The following is a 17,158-nucleotide window of genomic DNA, read 5'->3' on the forward strand; positions in this document are numbered from 1 at the left end:
GGGTATTAAAATGAAACATACTTGTACCTTCCCATATGCCGAGCTAGGAAGGTTCTAATCACCACTGAAAGGCAGCATGTGTTCTGTGGCATCATATGTACCCATTTAAGCTTGGGATCGCACATAATGTACAGAAGTTACTGTAGCTTACAACATAAAAGATTATTAAACTTAGATATCCTCCTTTAGAAATTTAAACTCATTCTAAAACTTCTCTGCAAGCCTTCTTCGAGTCATCTGTTAAGGAATACCTACCCCCCACCAATGACCCTTAAGATAAGAGGGTCCTGGCTTGGAGGTGACCATGGCCTTACCCCAGACTTTCCTAGGGATTTATACTATTTCCCCCCTTCCCCTATGCGAGTCAGTGGAGATACTGCCCTCCTTCAGGGCAAAAGGCTGTACCTCAAAAGCACAGGGGAACAGAAGTCCATCTCCCACAAACTACTTGAGATATGACAGTCCTTGCTAGGGGGTGACATTTTCCCCACCCCTGCCTTTACTGAAGATTTCTGCTATTCTTTCACCACCACCCCTTGGCCCCCTCTGATTCTTTGGTACCCAACCTAAAATGGCAAATAGCGAGAGAATCACTGCAACTATCATTCTGAAATTTGGTGGGCTTCATCCCCTCAGAAGGGATGTCTGCAGAGTGCTTCCAATTGTGGCAGAAAATGACAGTTGCAGACTTTTTCTTTGGTGGTTGTTTAAAAAAAAAAAAAAAACCTTCAAGGGTTCCCTGCATGAAACTTCCTGCAGGAATCTGCTTACAATTTGGGAGGCTTAATCAATTCTGCAGAGACTGCCATGCCTGTAAATTTCATCCACCCCTGTCAAAAGGAAAAAACGTTGCAACCATATTTAGATTCCCCATTAAAGTGAAAGTGGAGAAACCTAAGTCTCATTCTAACAGATCTGATTTGGTCCTGAATAGTGAGTCGAATTAAAAGACAGAAAGCAGCTCAGCTTTTTCAGGTGGTATATCGCATTTTCAGGGGCATGATTGAATCTAATATGCCCCCTTTTGTTCTTCAGTATCTATTCTTCTCAAGACAACACCCACAATTTGGGCTAAGATGTCTTCACTGGGGCACTATCACCCCAAGGCCATTCTAGTGTTTCATCTGCAATACACCAACAAAGCCTAGCATACCAGAGAGAATATTCTCAACATGTTCCTTAGTGGTTTTACATGGATAGAATAGAAAAGTGTGCATTTTTTAAAAAAACCTTTCAGCATGCCTCCCTCAAATCAAAGAATAAACAGTTCAAAGTTCAAGTGTTGTTCCATATTTTGGAGCTGCAGGTTCCAGAATCTACAGACCGTCACCTTCAAAGAAACTAGAAATGGCATGGCACTCAGATCCAGAGACTTTGTTCCAGAATTATCTGGCTGTTTACTTGTATTTCAGTAATGTGAGTTTTCGGGGGGGGGGGGAATGTAAATTGAATTTTTTCTTTCAAATTTTCCTATGCATATTAGGGTAATTGTTATAATAACAATTATTATTATTATTATAATAAAATAATAAAAGTAAACAAACCTAAAAACTTTGAAGTTGCCAGACTTGCCTAATATTGAATTTTCAATTGGCATCCATTTATTGTTATTAATGAAGCTACAAAATGGGAAGTTTTCTGCAGAAAAACTATGTACTAATCATGTCCCCAAACGACCAAGCAATTCAATAGAGAAAATCCTCCAGGATTAAGCAAGGGGGGGGGGGAAATCTGCACTTTAATCTGCCTATTCATTCTAGAAAAGATAGCTTTAAATTCTACTGTCATCAGCACTGACCAACTTCACCATAGAATTTATCTATATGATCACTGATTAAGAAAACTAATCTTCATGCCTCATTAGTGAGAGAGCAATGTTACACCTTTAAAAACTAAAATGCTTTTAATAGGCACACAAGGAGACATTCAAATTATATACCAGCGTTCCTCAAGTGGGGAGCAGGGGAAGCCAGCAGGAGGGCTCTGATTGCAGATGTAAAACAGTCTGGTGCCAAAGGGGATTCCCCAAATACGTGCCAAAGGAGGAGTAGGCTCAAAGGTCCCAGAGTGCTGTGGACACCTGTTAACTCAGGCTAAAGGTAGTGGGAAGATTCACACTTAACACTAAAGTTACAAGGATATGCCACAATTACCTTTGGGCTGGTGCACTTCTCCCACCCCCCAGAATGCCATGGAGATTAGAAGCTTCAGCTTCCATTTAGGTTTAACCTCAGTTTAGTGTTATTTCTCAATTGTAAAATATGTCTCATCTTCACTACTGTTAGAACAAGTCTTAAGCTACGGCTTGAAATTAGCATCTCTCAACAAATCATAGTTAAAATTGGTCACAGTTTGTCAGGTTCAGCTGACATGCCAAGCTGTGGTTAGCCAAAACCGGAAGTGAGAGCTTGCAAACCCCTCCTCAGAACCACAAGGAGGAAAAGAGAGCAAAGGGGGCCAAGGTTTGTTCTTTTAACAGTAAACTATGGTTTAGCATTATTTCCGAACCAGCCCACTTGTAGAAGCTAGAAGGGATAGGGTAAGAACTAAGAAAGATGCGATACAGATAGGTAGATGCATATGCCATTATGGGTGGGAAAGTAGAAGTGGAAGCCAGAGTAGTATACCTAATGGGTTTTGGAGATAGGGAAAGCCCGAAAAACAGTTATATCCGTGAGACTATATATATTAAAAGAGAAGCTAGTGAGGGATGCTGGGCGCACAAACACACAGATATTTAATTGTAAAACACAGATTACCTTCTCTCACACAGTTGCAGCACCAAAAGCATCATCCTCAACACAGACCTCCATGCTTCAGGCACGCATGCGAGGAAACTACCGCTTTTATCATTATAGGTTATATTTACTTCATCCTTTTCTAAAGAGGAGGAGAGGTGGTAGCAAGCACATGACAAAATTAATGCCACTGTGGGCTGCATAAACAGGCCCCCAGAAACCAGAACCATCAAAATTACATGCCTGCAATTATATTCGTCAGTGATTCATTCAGCCACTTTCCTCTCCTCCGCATTTTGATACTGTACAAATCCAACCATTTTCTGTTCAGCTGCACAAGTCAGTCTAAAAGCCTTTATTGTACTGCCTCCCTAAACGCGACTTTTGCACTGCTGGTCGCAGGACATGCTTGCAGGCCCTCCTACAGTGGGTGTGACACACTGACCCAGATTCAGAGCTTGACGACAGCTGAATGCCAGCAAGTGAACAGCTGTGGGAACAGAAAAAGCAAGTGCATAAAGCACTAGGAAAAAAACAAGCATTGTCCAAAATGCTTCAGAAATCAATCTTCAATCGAAGAGGTCATTTTAAGATAATCTTTAAAAGCATGAATGGGGATGGGCTGAAGTTCAGGGGTAAAGCACCTGTTTTGCATGCCCAAGGTCCCAGGTTTAATCCCTGGTCATCTCCACAGGTAGGGCTGAGACAGACACCCTGTCTGAAAACCTGGAGAACCACTGCCATTCAGCGTAGACCACGGGTTCCCAAAACTGTGACCCGTGGACCACCAGAGGTCCATAATCCTCATTTGGGCCCACATTAAATATTCATATTGATATTCAATTGTATCATATTATAGTGTATTTTTGTACCACAGTTTGGATTCTATGGAATGCAAATTGTAATACAAATTGTAATACAAGAAAACACAATCTAAGTAATGTAAGAAGCGATAAAATACAATTAAAAATACAGCATCTAGCACAGCATATTAGAATTGCTACAGCAGGCAGAAAAATCATTCAGGGATCCACCAAGACCAGCAGCAATTTTAAAGTGGTCCATGGGGGGGGGAGTTTAGGAACCAGTGGTGTAGGCGATACTCAGCTAGATGGCCCGAACGGTTTGACTCTGCATAAGGCATCTTCCAATGTCCCTATGCATCAAGAAACAAAGATTTCAAACAAGATCTTCGCACACCCTTTATTTAATGATAGACTTTGTGACCCTCTATATGATCAAAATATTTGAATCAAAAACTAACTTTTAAAAGGCAAGTTGTTCTTTTTTGTTTTAATTCATTTTAATTATTTACAAGAAAACAATGATGACAAGATAACAGAAAGCAAAATATTATTAATATTGAACAGTTTATAGGGAGCATGAGGCACAAAAACATACCTAAGGAAATATATATATATACTAATACACTTTCATGTGTTTCTCAGGTCAAACAAAAATACCTCTTGGGAAATTTGGCTAATAGAAGAGAAAGGGGGAGAGGAGAAAAGGAGGAAGACCCCAAAAATGTAAGAAATCAACAACACTACTGTTGCAGAGACAGTAAGGTTTTGATTCAATTTATTGTTTGACAAAGTTAATTATGCTTCAACACCAGAGGTGTGCAAAATATGAGGATGAAACCTCATTAGCTGTGCCTACCCCACTCCTTTAACAGTGAATGCCATGCATCCTACAAGTGAGGAACATTATATTTGGCAATAAGGGCTACATCAGAACCATATTATTAGCCAAAGGCAATGCACATAATCATGCAACAATATGTAAATTAACACTGTGCACTTTATTCTGTCAATTGTCTTAAGAGATGAAATAGGCAAGCAGAAGCGTCGGTTGCCACGATGTGGCATTTCAAACAGCAGGTAAGGAATGAAATGTTTGAATAATATTGCAATAGTAAAATAACAACAAAAACCCTTACATATACAGACTAGTATGCCAGGGAAAAGGCTAACTTGTAACCATCTCCTCCCCCAGCTATTTTTTTTTTAATGTGCAAGGGGTGTTTTACAAAGGAACACTCAGAACAGCCAATCTGCAGTCTGAAATGGTACAAACTAGCAACAGATTCATCACAAGTCTTAATTTCTTCTCTTTTCAGGTCTTAGTCTGAAATGGTTATCCTGAAAGGTGAATTACACAAACCTGCCTTTGGGGACTGGGGCGGAGGTGGAGGAAGAGACTTGCACACATAACATATATCCAGATTTCCAGTTCTTGCCCATGTTGTGCCCTCTTGGTTCGAAAACATCCATCTGCAACTGTGAAGTTAGAACTTCAATTTGTTTTAACAGAATAAAAAGGGAACAATTGGGACTCAAAGGCTTCTATGAAGAACATCCTAGTTGTCACACCAGAAGGCTATGTTGTCTGAAGATGCCCAAGGAAAAGCCACTGTCCTGTTCCCCATCCACGCTGCTCAAATGAAAAGACTGGTTAAGACTATAAATGCCCTGTTAGTTCAGAGCTATGGCCCCTCCAGTCCAGGATCCTGTTTCCAACCAGATCCCTCAGAGAAACCCACAAGCAGGGCATGAAGGCAATGAGCCTTCCATGTTGTCGCTCCCTAGCAGAGCTGGTACTCAACAGCATACTTCTTCTGAAGCAGGAAAGTGCACATAGCCACCATGACCTGTGGACACCGACAGACTTACCTTCTACAAATATGTTCAATCCCCTTTTAACATCTTCAAAACTACGGCCTACCACCACACATTATGACAGCTGTGTGAAGGGCAATGCACGTGAAAACCTCTATGTAGCTCTTTATGAAAAGAATAAACTCATTACTTTTTCAAGTCAGTTGATAAAGCAATTAATAGACCACTTAAACTGGGATATCCGGAAGCTGTAGCTGGTACAAAATGTGGCCGAGCAACTGCTCATTGGGGCATGATATCGCAACATGTCATCCCACTGCTGAAAGAATTGCACTGACTGCCCATTAGCTCCTAGGCCAAGTTCAAGCTTCTGGGTTTGGTGTACAAAGCCCTACACAGCTTGGAGCCAGGATACCTGAAAGATCGTCTTACCTCTTATATACCCAGTCAATCACTACGCTCTGCAGGTGAAGACCTTCTACAGAGACCATCTTACCAGGAGGTCTGTTCTGCACAACATAGGAAGCAGACCTTTAGTGTAGTGGTGCCTACCCTTTGGAATTCCCTCCCCTTAAATATTAGACATGCGCCATCTCCATTACCTTTTTAGTGTCTTCTGAAGACCTTCCTCTTTCAACAAGCTTAAGCAGAAACCTTATTCCAGTCTGTGTTGGAATTACTTTTCTAGATTTTTAAAATATTTTTTGATAAAAAGATTGTTTTAATATGTTTTAAAATCTTTTGCTTTTAAGATGTTTTAGAGAGGTTTTTGGTGTTTTTGTTTGCTGCCCTGGGCTCCTTCTGGGAAAAAGGCCAGGGATATAAATTTAGTAAATAAATAAATAAAATATCATAAAGTAAATCAGCATAAGTGGGCTAAGGAATACATGTCCAAATTTAAGATGTATGGTATAAAGATTTTTTTTAAAAAAAGAACAATTTTCAATGGAATTGCCACAGCTGATGGACATGAGCTAACATACTATGTTGCGTTCCTGGTCATCACACACTCAAGCGCAATATGGGCAAAACTGTATTCAACCCAGCATAAGAATAAATAGTTTGGAACCTGTGATCACTAACCGACCAGATTGCAACACCTTGCAAAATTGCAAAAAATATACACACTCACCGAAGGGCAGGGAAAGTGGTGGAAGAAAGAGCTGACTTACATAAGGTCACCCAGTAAGTCTATTTCTGATGTAGGATCTGAACTTAGATCTCTCTACGGTACCATACTGGCTCTCAGCCATTTCAGAGAGAATGAAAAAGTCTCTCATACATTTCATATATAAGCGTCAGCCCTGCAGCTGGGCACAAGCCAAGAACTAAAACAAAATCCCACTTCCTTCCAGGAACACAGCTTGCCAGTCCAGCAACTCAGGTATTCCTCTAAGCCACAGGATGCTTTACAGGCACATGAGCAAGTAACAAGTGTTGTGAGTCAATACACACTGCACTTCTGAAAGCCAGGTATTAAATTGTAAATGAAGGAACAGTGGGGAAAAGTTCACTCTTAGACACCTTGGAGAATGTGTTTTATTTTAGTAAGATCCAGATGAGAGCTTTTATTATTGCAAAGCACCCCCCCGCTCCCAGTGTGCTAACTGACACATGCCCTTCGCAATATCAACAGCTGGGCTGAAATAATATTCCACGTGAGCTTCAAACTTGAGGCATAATTATGGCCAACTAAATGCCAGGACCCAGTTTACGGTATCACAGCGGAGCATCCGACCAGAAAAACATTGCTATCTACACAGCTGCTGCTAACTGGTACAGAACAGTGAGGGAGAGAGCACACAAACATACCAAGCATTTTTATTTTCTTACAGATTCATAAAGGAAAACCGCTAAAGACTTAAACAGCAAATTTAAATAAAAAACAGTAAACCTATTAAGAGAGCATGGTGTGTTTGGATGCTAAAGTCACTGTGCATATGGTTGTTGAAACATATGATGAAAGATCCAGCAGAGTGTCCCATAGGGCATGGATGGGGTAACTCGACTCAGTCAGTGGGCCAGATCCAGAAGTGGACAACCCTCCATAGACCACTTTGACCTGTGGGTGCAGTCCACATCGCGTAACGAACTTCAATCCGTGGCTGAGAAGGAAAAGTCGGGAGTGCACTCTAGGCGTGTTTCCAATTTTTCTTTTGCATCACAGACCTGAATTCAGTTGCAGCACCCAGGCTTATGAACTTGCTCCCTAGGGAGCTCTGATTGGCTTTTAACAGTCAAGCAAGCTGCTAAACTTTTTTTTTATTTTGCATGGATGAAATTTCTAACTCCCTGTTTTATAGAGAATTGTTTTATCTTGTTCTTGGTTTTCTTGTACGAAATTGATTTTTTGTAACTTGGACTGTTTTTACTATGTGTTTTGTAAGCCATTGTGAGTTTATTTTGGAAAGGAAAACAGGGTTAATTCTGAATACATTAAAAGTAAATAAATAATAAAATACAGATGGATTGGGGTAAGGAATCTTTTCAAACATTTGCTTTCTACTACTTGCAAGCACTGATGAACATTATAAAATCTCGCACCTTCATCTGACGATTTATACAAATGCGATGCCAGAATGTGCTATACTCCATCGGCATGCAATGGGATAACTGAAGATGGTCAGGGCAGCAACATCATGACTGGTGGGTGGCAGCGACTTAAGTCTTGTGATTTTTATTTTGCTGCCAGAGTGCAACATAGTATTGTGACTATGTTATTATTTATTTGCTATGTTTATATTTCATCTTTCCTCCCAGAAGCTGAAAGTGACACACGTGGTTCCTTGCCCCTCTATTTTCTCCTCACAGCATCACTAATAGAGAGTGGCTGGCCCAAAGTCACCCAGTAAGTTTTACGGCTGATTGTAGATTTGAACCCTGGTCTTCCCAGTCCTACTCTACCACTACACCACACTGGGTCTGTGTTAGCCTTCGCACAGCAGTCTCTGGGAATATCGTATTGGCTTGACCCACCATTACTTCAGAGTGTTGCAGTTCCATCACTAACATTATATGTATATGTTATATAAACTTACAAAAACCTTATTAGAATTAAGACATTTTATGTTTCTACGCCAGTGTGGCATAGTGGTTAAGGTGTTGGACTACGACCTGGGAGACCAGGGTTCGAATCCATGAAGCTCACTGGGTGACCTTGGGCCAGCCACTGCCTCTCCGCCTCATGAAAACCCTATTCATAGGGTCGCCATAAGTCGGAATCGACTTGAAGGCAGTACATTTACATTTTTATGTTTCTTAAATACACTAAATTTGATGTACTGTTTCACACAACACATTTCCAGTTTTTGAAGTAAGGTTAGATTTGGTAAACCTAATGCATATATGAGGTTTCAGAGGTAAAAACTGGAAAGAAATTATTTTTCTCCATAGTTTTGAGAAATTTAACCTCATGCAGTCCAACAGTCTCATCCCCTTTAGGTCAATATAAACAGACTCCCTAAAACACCTTCTGAAAATGCCTTGATGCCCCACATACATAATACAGGGATGCATGAGAAGTCCTCTACTCATTCTACACCACACAAACTTTCACTGCCCCTTCCTAACAGAAATGCCATCAAATACCAGTCCTCTCTGAAATAACCCAATAAGTAATTCTCCAAACCACAGATGAAACAAGATACTTCAATTCCTTTCTCATAATTCAAAAATTTATCTATACGCACTTTGTGACAATGTGGCAAATGCACAGAACAAGAAAATTCAAAATACTAAGAGTGAGCATGGCCGTGTTTACTTACTAATTCTGCACTGGGGTGATCAAGTATTACAGAGTTTAAGGTGCCCATGTCTTATTTCTGGGTACTTAGACAAATAGGTGCCTGCAATTTCTTTAGCTGGGCTCATTCCTCAACACATCAACAAGTCCTCCCTCTTCAATCTAAGCCCCCACAGACCTTCATCTGTCTTACCAAAGTAATCTCATCCTACTCCCTCTCCACAGACGTCCCTCCACACAACAGACATTCTTACTCAGAGGAAATATTTTACAATCCCATTCATTCACCAGCTGCAGACAAGAGAATAGACACAGCAGTTCTGCCATTCACTCCCTCTCCCCAGATGTATTTAATGACTTCCCAGTGTCGTTCCCCCATTCCTCATACATTCAACAAACTTCCTTCTTCTTCACAAGCACATGCACCACATGCCTCTAGCACATCTCAACCCATAAATGAAAAGACTCCCTTCCCACAGCCAGAAGACAATCACAACCAGAGGACCACAATCTGTTCACCATGCTTATCAGAGTGACTGAACCACCACCTTCTGGCACCAGTCGGCCCTCCCTACCACACAGATGGAAAAAGGGGCAAGAACCATCTTCACAATTATTCAACATTTCTTGGCCCTCAAATGCCCAGCACAACTGCTGTGACGATGCCCCCATCCCCAAGTTTGGGAAAGATCAGGCTCTTGTATGGCGCTGCACCTCTGAGAAAGCTCAGCAGGCCAGCAAGCCCCTGGACAGTTGGGGGGTGTTTAGCTAACAACTTTCCAACGTGCCTGGAGCAATTCAGAGGCACAGCCACAAACCCGCTCTTGAGTTCCATAACAGAAAAAAGGTGGGATACAAATGTAAGAAGATAAAATAATAATCTGTCTAGTTTCAGTCTCTACAACTTCACATTAGGGGCCTCAAAAATCTTTGCTCATACTATAATGCTTTGTACTATTATACTTCCCTTCTCATGAAACTACAAAATTCCCAAAGTCCTTACAAACAGAGAATCTTCCCTTCATTTCAGCAAACCTACATGCACGCGGTTCATGGAAAGGTTACAGAGCAGTCGAAAATATCAGTATTCAGCCATGTACTTGATTTATTTTATCTAACAACAGAGATCAAGGGTGTTTTGACTATAGCCAGCCTATCAAACAGGCAAGCAAGGCTCTGGCCTAGGTCCTTTGCTTTTCATAATACCACACTGGCACAGCCTCCTAATTTCCCTTAAAAAATTAACAGATAAAGGGGCCCTTACTGCAACCTGGTCTAGGTCTACAGCCCTGCTTTTCTTTGTGTTTGGGTCAATAGGAGGTAAGATGCATATGTATGTTTTTTTTTTTAAAAAAAGTAGAAGCAACTCCCATGTTGCTGAATGTTGATTTTATGTTGGTTCTGAGCCTGTGAAGGTTGGACACTACTGCTATAGAGTGCCCCTCCATTTAAAGAGGGGTTTAATCTCTCTCCCTTTCCTTCCTCTTTCAAAAAAATATCCCAAAGGACCATTAACCTACTCCAGATAATCAATATATCACTCAAGCATTTAGTCATCAAAACAAAGGGGACAGGGGAGGCCTTCCATCTGCTTCTAACAAGGATTATCTACTTTTATGAAAGTGTGGTGCTTTATAAACTACACACCCTTTCTTCCTATCCATCCTATCTTTTCCTGTCTTCTTGACTCTTGGTGACACAATATATTATAAGCCTTCGAGCAAGGACTTCTCTTCTTAAAACAACTGAGTCCTGTGGCATCTTAAAGACTAACCAATTTATTATGGCACAAGTTTTTGGGGTCTACTCTTCACTTCATCAGATGCACAAAATGCTATCCTGAGTTGCAGGTGCACCTCTTTGTGCAGATAAAGACATTTATGTAATTCTACTATATATATACACACTATATTAATAATAATAACATTAAATTATTATTATTATTGCTATTATTATTACTAGGAAGAAGAAGGTCGTGTTGAAAGAGCTTCATAAAGTGGCTTGCCTAAATCTACCTAGTGAAGTTCATGGCAGAGGCAAGTTTCTGCTTCACAGCTCAGTCTCTAAACCATAATGCTACACCAACTCTGTAATTCATACAATTCTTCATTTTTTTAACATTTGTAAGTCACTTTTGAGCTCCTTTTTACATGGAAATACAACGACACAAAAACTAATATAACAGGCCTCTTTGTATACCTAGAGCAGTATTCAAAATAAAAGCATGAAAACAACAAATGCAACAGTATGGAAGAAACAAATGCAACCACCACCACGCAGCAATTCTCAGAAACCAATTTTTACCAGGCTTATAATTAATTTGCTGAAAAACAGTAAAGTCTGTGTTCATTTCCTTCAAACCCATAGGATACATAGCCACACAACAGCCTTCATAAGACAATAATGAGTGTTCCTTTTAACCATCTCATTTTTATTATTTTATTATAATCTTTTCAGTATTGATTTGAAAAAGTACTTTGTGCCATGTTCATTCTGTTAGTTGCCTCTACTGCACAAATTAAATAAAATGTAATAAATGAATAATAGTGGTGCCAAAGCCAGGAAGTCTCTATCTTAGGAAACCTCGAAATGGTAGATCAAGTAATACTGAAATATAACTGATGATATATTTATTCGTCTGCATAAGCACGAGCTGGTTAATCATTGGTTCAAATCTTTGCCATCAATTCACTAGGGCAGGGATAGTCAATGTTGCACTCTCCAGATGTTGCTGGACTACAGCGCTCGTCATTCCTGACCATTGGCCATTACTGGCTAAGGATTAGAAGAGCTGTCACTCAATTGCATTATGTAAATTCTAATTAAGGTAATTCATAGATTCATTACTATATAGTGTTTGTATATCCACCACTGTTGACCTCCATAATGATTAAGGATCGATTTGAGGCAATATCAGTAAATACTGAGTGCGCGTGAACATTGTAACATATACAGTTGATTAAAAATATAAATATACCCATGCATACTGTCATGTATTTAAAGTGTTATTGATTTGAAGGCAAGATGTAACATCTCTAAATAAACTGGTACCAAAGACTCTTTCATCAATATTCTAAGGTATTTTAAAGGCTGGCGATCATTCAACAATGCAATGAAAAAATCAAATATAAACATAAAACTGATCACCACACCATCAATAAGGAAAAAAGTCTACAGAATCCATATTACCACCAATGTGCACATTTTTATGACTGGCTAGAAACAGTGTAGAGACAGAACGATCTTGTACAATTCAAGGGCTCTTGTTGGGGCAGTGTGTCTGTACACAAAGCAACTCCAGTGGTGGAGGGGCAAGTTCCCATTCCCCACCCCCCACCCCACTGCTGCAACATTGTGTCCCACTTCCAAGTTCAGTTTTTTTACTTTTCCCTTCTCAGAGGGAACAGAAGCTGTTCATTTATATGGGTGAAAGAATTGCAACAGATTTTAGTTGCCTCTAGAATGGAACCAGATCTTGATCACCCTCCAATTCTAATTTACCTCTCTTAAGGAGTCTGTACATATAGCACACACACACAGATTAATACATAGGCTCCCCCCAAACTATTACTCCTCCACCCTCAAAGCACCTACCCTTCCAATACATTTCTCTATCAGCCCTTATGATAACCTTTTTCCCTTCCCTTTCCAACAAACCAACCACAGGACATGCTAACCAGAAAAAACAGAGGCCTCACTAAGGCATTATCCTCACCCAAAATACTTCAAAATCTGCTCCCAAGCTTCTCTCCCCAAGGTTTCTTGAAAGAAATTGGGGGTGGAAAAAACTAAGAGTTTGAGAGTTGCTTAACCCTCTGTCTCAAGCTGGGATCCAGACTGCTTCTCTTGGTCATACTACAGTGTGACAGAAGGGCTGTGCCACTGTTATCTCATCTCCCTCTGGGCATGCATAAACACACAGCACTGACAAATAAGTTCCTCTAGATCCCTTTACAATGATAAACTGCTCACCCCCTTGCTACACACCTACTTAACCTTTCCCAACCTTTGGGTTCCCAGAGGTTGCTGGACTACAGTTCCCATAATTCCTAACCATTGGCCATGCTGGCTAGGGCTAATGGGAGTTGTAGTCCAGCAACATATGGGGACCAAAAGGCTGGGAATGGCTGCGCTGGAGGACACACTAAACAAACCAAAACAAACCAAAAGGGACATCACATTGAGAGGCATTGCCCTCCCTGCAAAAGAACTAAAAATCCACTCCAAACTCTTCCCCAAGTTTCTGAGGAACATACTGGGGTGAGGGGAAGAGTTTGTAAATCCATTTTGGCTCTATCTGGAGAGAAATTCAGGCTCCTCTCAAGCTAGTGCGCAGCTGGCGTCTCTTGGCCACACTACAGTGAGACAGAAGGTTGTAAAGTTGCTTTTGCTTTCTCTCTCTCTCTGTGATATAGTATTTAATGAGAAAATAGGATATCTCTGGGTTATGCTATAAAGTGACAGAACGTTGGAGGGAGTTTTTGTTTACTATCTAATAACAGATTTGGTCCTTTGGTCACACTCCAATAAGCCAAAATGTTGTGAACTCCCCCCCCTTGTTTTTATAATGTTACAAGGGGGTCTAAGTCTCTTGGTCACACTACCAGGAGATGAGAATCTAGCAACCACTCCCACCCATTCCCGTCCTCCAGTTTGTACAATACATCCCTGGATTTGATTCCGCCATTCAGACCAAAGCCCTCCATGGGTGGGTTACAAAAAATCAGCAGACCCATACACAACACTGTAGATGCATAAGGTTGAATCCAACAAAGTTCTACTCAAGAGTAGACCCACTGAAGCTAATTGACCTATGGTAGTTAAGTCCATCAGTTTGAATGGGTTGCACCAACACCAACTCTACCCAAAGAGTGGACCCAAAACTTAATCCAATTGATCTACATCAATTGTGTCCATCAGTTTCAATGCATTGCATCCAAGACTCGCTGAAGTTAATTAATCCAAGTCAGTCATGTCCACTGTTTTCAACAGGCTGCACCCACTGAAACTGACTAAACTGCACTAGTCGTGTACATCAGTTTCAAAGGTTGCATCCAATATTAACCGTACTCAAGAGCAGACCCACAGAAGCTGGACCCACACTGGTTGTGCGCACCATTTTCAACGGGTTGCACCCAACCCTAGCCCTGCTCAAGAGTGAGACCCACCCCAGTCGATTGGCCACGTGCACCGTTTTCAACGGGGCTGCCCCCCCTCCACAAACCCGAGCCCTACCCGTATCAGGACCCATTGAAATCAACCCCCCCCCAAAAAAAAGTTAGCCACGTCCAATGGACTGCAAGCAGGGAAAGGTCGCTAGCGCCGGGCGACCCACAAGCCACACGAGACTGCTGCAAGCCCAACTCCCCCCCCCCTCTCTCTGAATCGTTTGCACGGCTTTGCAGGCCGATCCCCTCCTCCTCTTCCCTCCCCACCCCCCCCACGCGCAGGGGACGCGCCCACCCACGTGACTGGGTCAACGTAAGGAGGGGGGGAGGCTCAATCAGGAAGCGAAAGCCCGAGATTAAAAAACACACACAAACACGCGGAACCACAAGAAATAAGAGGAAACGGAAGCGGCGACCTCCGCAAAAGATATAAACGCCGCCGCCCCCAATTCCCCACACGGCGTCGCGAGGCGGAGCTTTTCTTTTTTGCAACGCGTCGTCGTCCGCCCCTCCCCCGCGGTAAATAATAACAATAATAAGCACGTCATTATTACGAGGAGGCTGGCGAGGGACCGCCATCCTTCTTCCCCCCACACAAGGCCTTACCTCACGGGCCGCCCTCCGCTCAGCCTTTCCTCCTCCTACTCCTCCTCCACCAGTTTAAAGCCTCGAGCTGGGCTCCGCTCGGCAGCGGCGACGACGACGGCTCCTCGGCCGCCTCCTCCTCCGCGGCCTTCCCGGAGTCGCCTCGGAGAGAGACAGACAGAGAAGGCTCGGGGACGGGGGGAGGGGCGCCTCCGCGAGCAGCCGCTGCCAGTTTGCTGCTGCCGTGGCTCCTCCTCCCAACGGCCAGGGAGCGCCCGCCCTCCGCCGCCCGCGATTGGCTGACCGCGCGGAGGAGGATGGAGAGGTTGAAGGGCGGGTGCGGGAGCCAACGGCACGGCCGGCAGCGGCGGCGCCGCCCCCTTTCTTCTTTCTCTTTCAGCCACGCCCCTCTTCCGGCAAGCCTCTTTCGCACCCAATGACTTTCACTCTTTTTTCCCCACACACACACACAAACATACACTCTTTCTCTCCCGTTTGGGCATTGGTTGGGGCTGAGAAGCCAATGAGGACATCTTGAGGCGGAGGCGGGCGGGGCTAGGGCTCCCGCGAGCCACGCCCTTCCCCGCCCCCTGTACGTGAGGACGTGCACACAGCCAGGCAAGAGGAGGGAGGAGGAGGAGGAAGGGGCTGCAGGGCTGTGTGCACCAATAAGGGAGGGGACGGGCCTCCACGCCCGGCTGGGAGGGAAGAATAGCCTTGCAAATTAAATTTTAAAAAAAGATTCAACACCTTTCTCCCCCCCCTTCTTCAATGCCTTCCACCCACCACACAGTTTGCACAATGCAGTGCTGATACTGACACTTTTCTGGAAACACACATGGGCTTAGGGGGTGGGAGAGACCTTAGGGAAATCTAAAGGGAAATGTTGGCTGGTTGGCCACTTACAAGGCTTGCCAATCATAAAAGCCTACTTTGCTTGTGGTGCATTTAGAAACACCCCCAATTTTTCCTGTAGGCAAGGGTCTCAAAATACCCCCTTGCATGTACGCCTACACACACACACACACACACACACACCTCTCACTCAGGCCATGAAGTTGGCAGAGTGACCTTTTGTGCCAATGGCTCTCAGCCTAGTTCACCCTAACCCTGTGGCTGTCATTTAACTATTTTAAATACTGGATTTAAGTTGTTACATATCTTGGGACCTGCTGGTGAGAGGCGGGCAATATATTTTTTAACAATAATTTTTTTTAATCTTCATAGGCCTGAAGAGGACTAAGGCATGCATGGCACCTGGTATTCTTTGGCAGGAGAAAGGCAACATAAAATTTGTAAAATCATTTCTTAAAACTGAGAGGGGATTAGACCCGGGTTCCCAAACTGCGGGAAATACAAAATATTGTATTTTATTGTATGATAATCTAAATTCTAGGGAATGTAATAAAAACAATACAGTATAAGAAATAAAAGCAGCACTAAAATTACAGTTGAAAACTCATGAAGCATCCAATGCAACACATTACAATGGCTACAAAGGGCAGAAGAAACATGAAGTGGTTTGCCAAGACCATCTGCAACTTTCAAGTGGTCTGCGCGGGGGAGGGAAACATTTGGGAACCAGTGGATTCAAACACCCATCGGGTATGGGAAGCAACTCCTAGGATGAAAGGTACCGTACATTTCATCTGGAGGAAGTTAAGGGGAACATGATCGCTCTTCTTCAAGTACCTGAAGGGCTATCAGATAGAAGAGGCCAGAATAGATCTAACAGGATGGCCAGGACAGATTCAGTTGAATCACCGTGTGCAATTCAGCAATGAAACTTACTGGCCTAGAGAGGTGGGGTGGGGGTGTACTTGCTAGAAGCATTTAAGCAGAGGCTGGATGGCCTCTTGGAGATACCAGTCTACACTAGTCTTGATTTCCAATATTGCCTGGGGCCCATTTTATCATCACATCAAACCTGCAATGCAGGTTAGGATGTGATCCTGTGCATGTTTACTCACTGTGATCAGTTGGTCTTGCTGGCAGGTTAAGTGTGCATGAGAATGCATCCTGAGGCAAAAGCTTCAAGTGAGCTCCTAGGTCAAGAAACCTGCTGCTATCACAAATCCCATTTTAAGTCTCTCAAGGGAACCACAAGACTTAGCTTTCGTTGTTGTTGTTTCCAAGTAAGCATGGCGCTAGACTCAGCTGTTGAAAAGTACCTAATAAAGGGTCTTTGCTCAAGACAAATACTCTCTCCTCTTCTCCCAACACTCTCCCCCCAGACTTTTTTTTTTAAGAGAGCACTCTTCTCAGCAGGAATGCATACTCCATGGCCCTATGTTTCTACACTGC

At 42.7% G+C, this 17,158-nt stretch overlaps 1 protein-coding gene across 2 annotated transcripts in view; it reads right to left on the reverse strand.

Annotated features, from left to right (window-relative positions):
* The window catches only part of KDM4B (lysine demethylase 4B), a 168,342-nt gene extending 153,155 nt beyond the window's left edge, over positions 1-15,187 (reverse strand). The window contains exon 1 of one of the 2 annotated variants that reach the window (XM_061600866.1): positions 14,876-15,187. The gene's annotated coding sequence lies outside the window, so the exon portion shown is untranslated. The remainder of the gene's footprint in view (positions 1-14,875) is intronic. The other variant, XM_061600867.1, reaches the window with a different exon arrangement.
* Positions 15,188-17,158: the final 1,971 nt, after the last annotated feature.

The sequence above is a fragment of the Rhineura floridana genome, chromosome 18, assembly GCF_030035675.1.
Source record: "Rhineura floridana isolate rRhiFlo1 chromosome 18, rRhiFlo1.hap2, whole genome shotgun sequence".
In the NCBI taxonomy this organism is placed as follows: domain Eukaryota; kingdom Metazoa; phylum Chordata; class Lepidosauria; order Squamata; family Rhineuridae; genus Rhineura; species Rhineura floridana.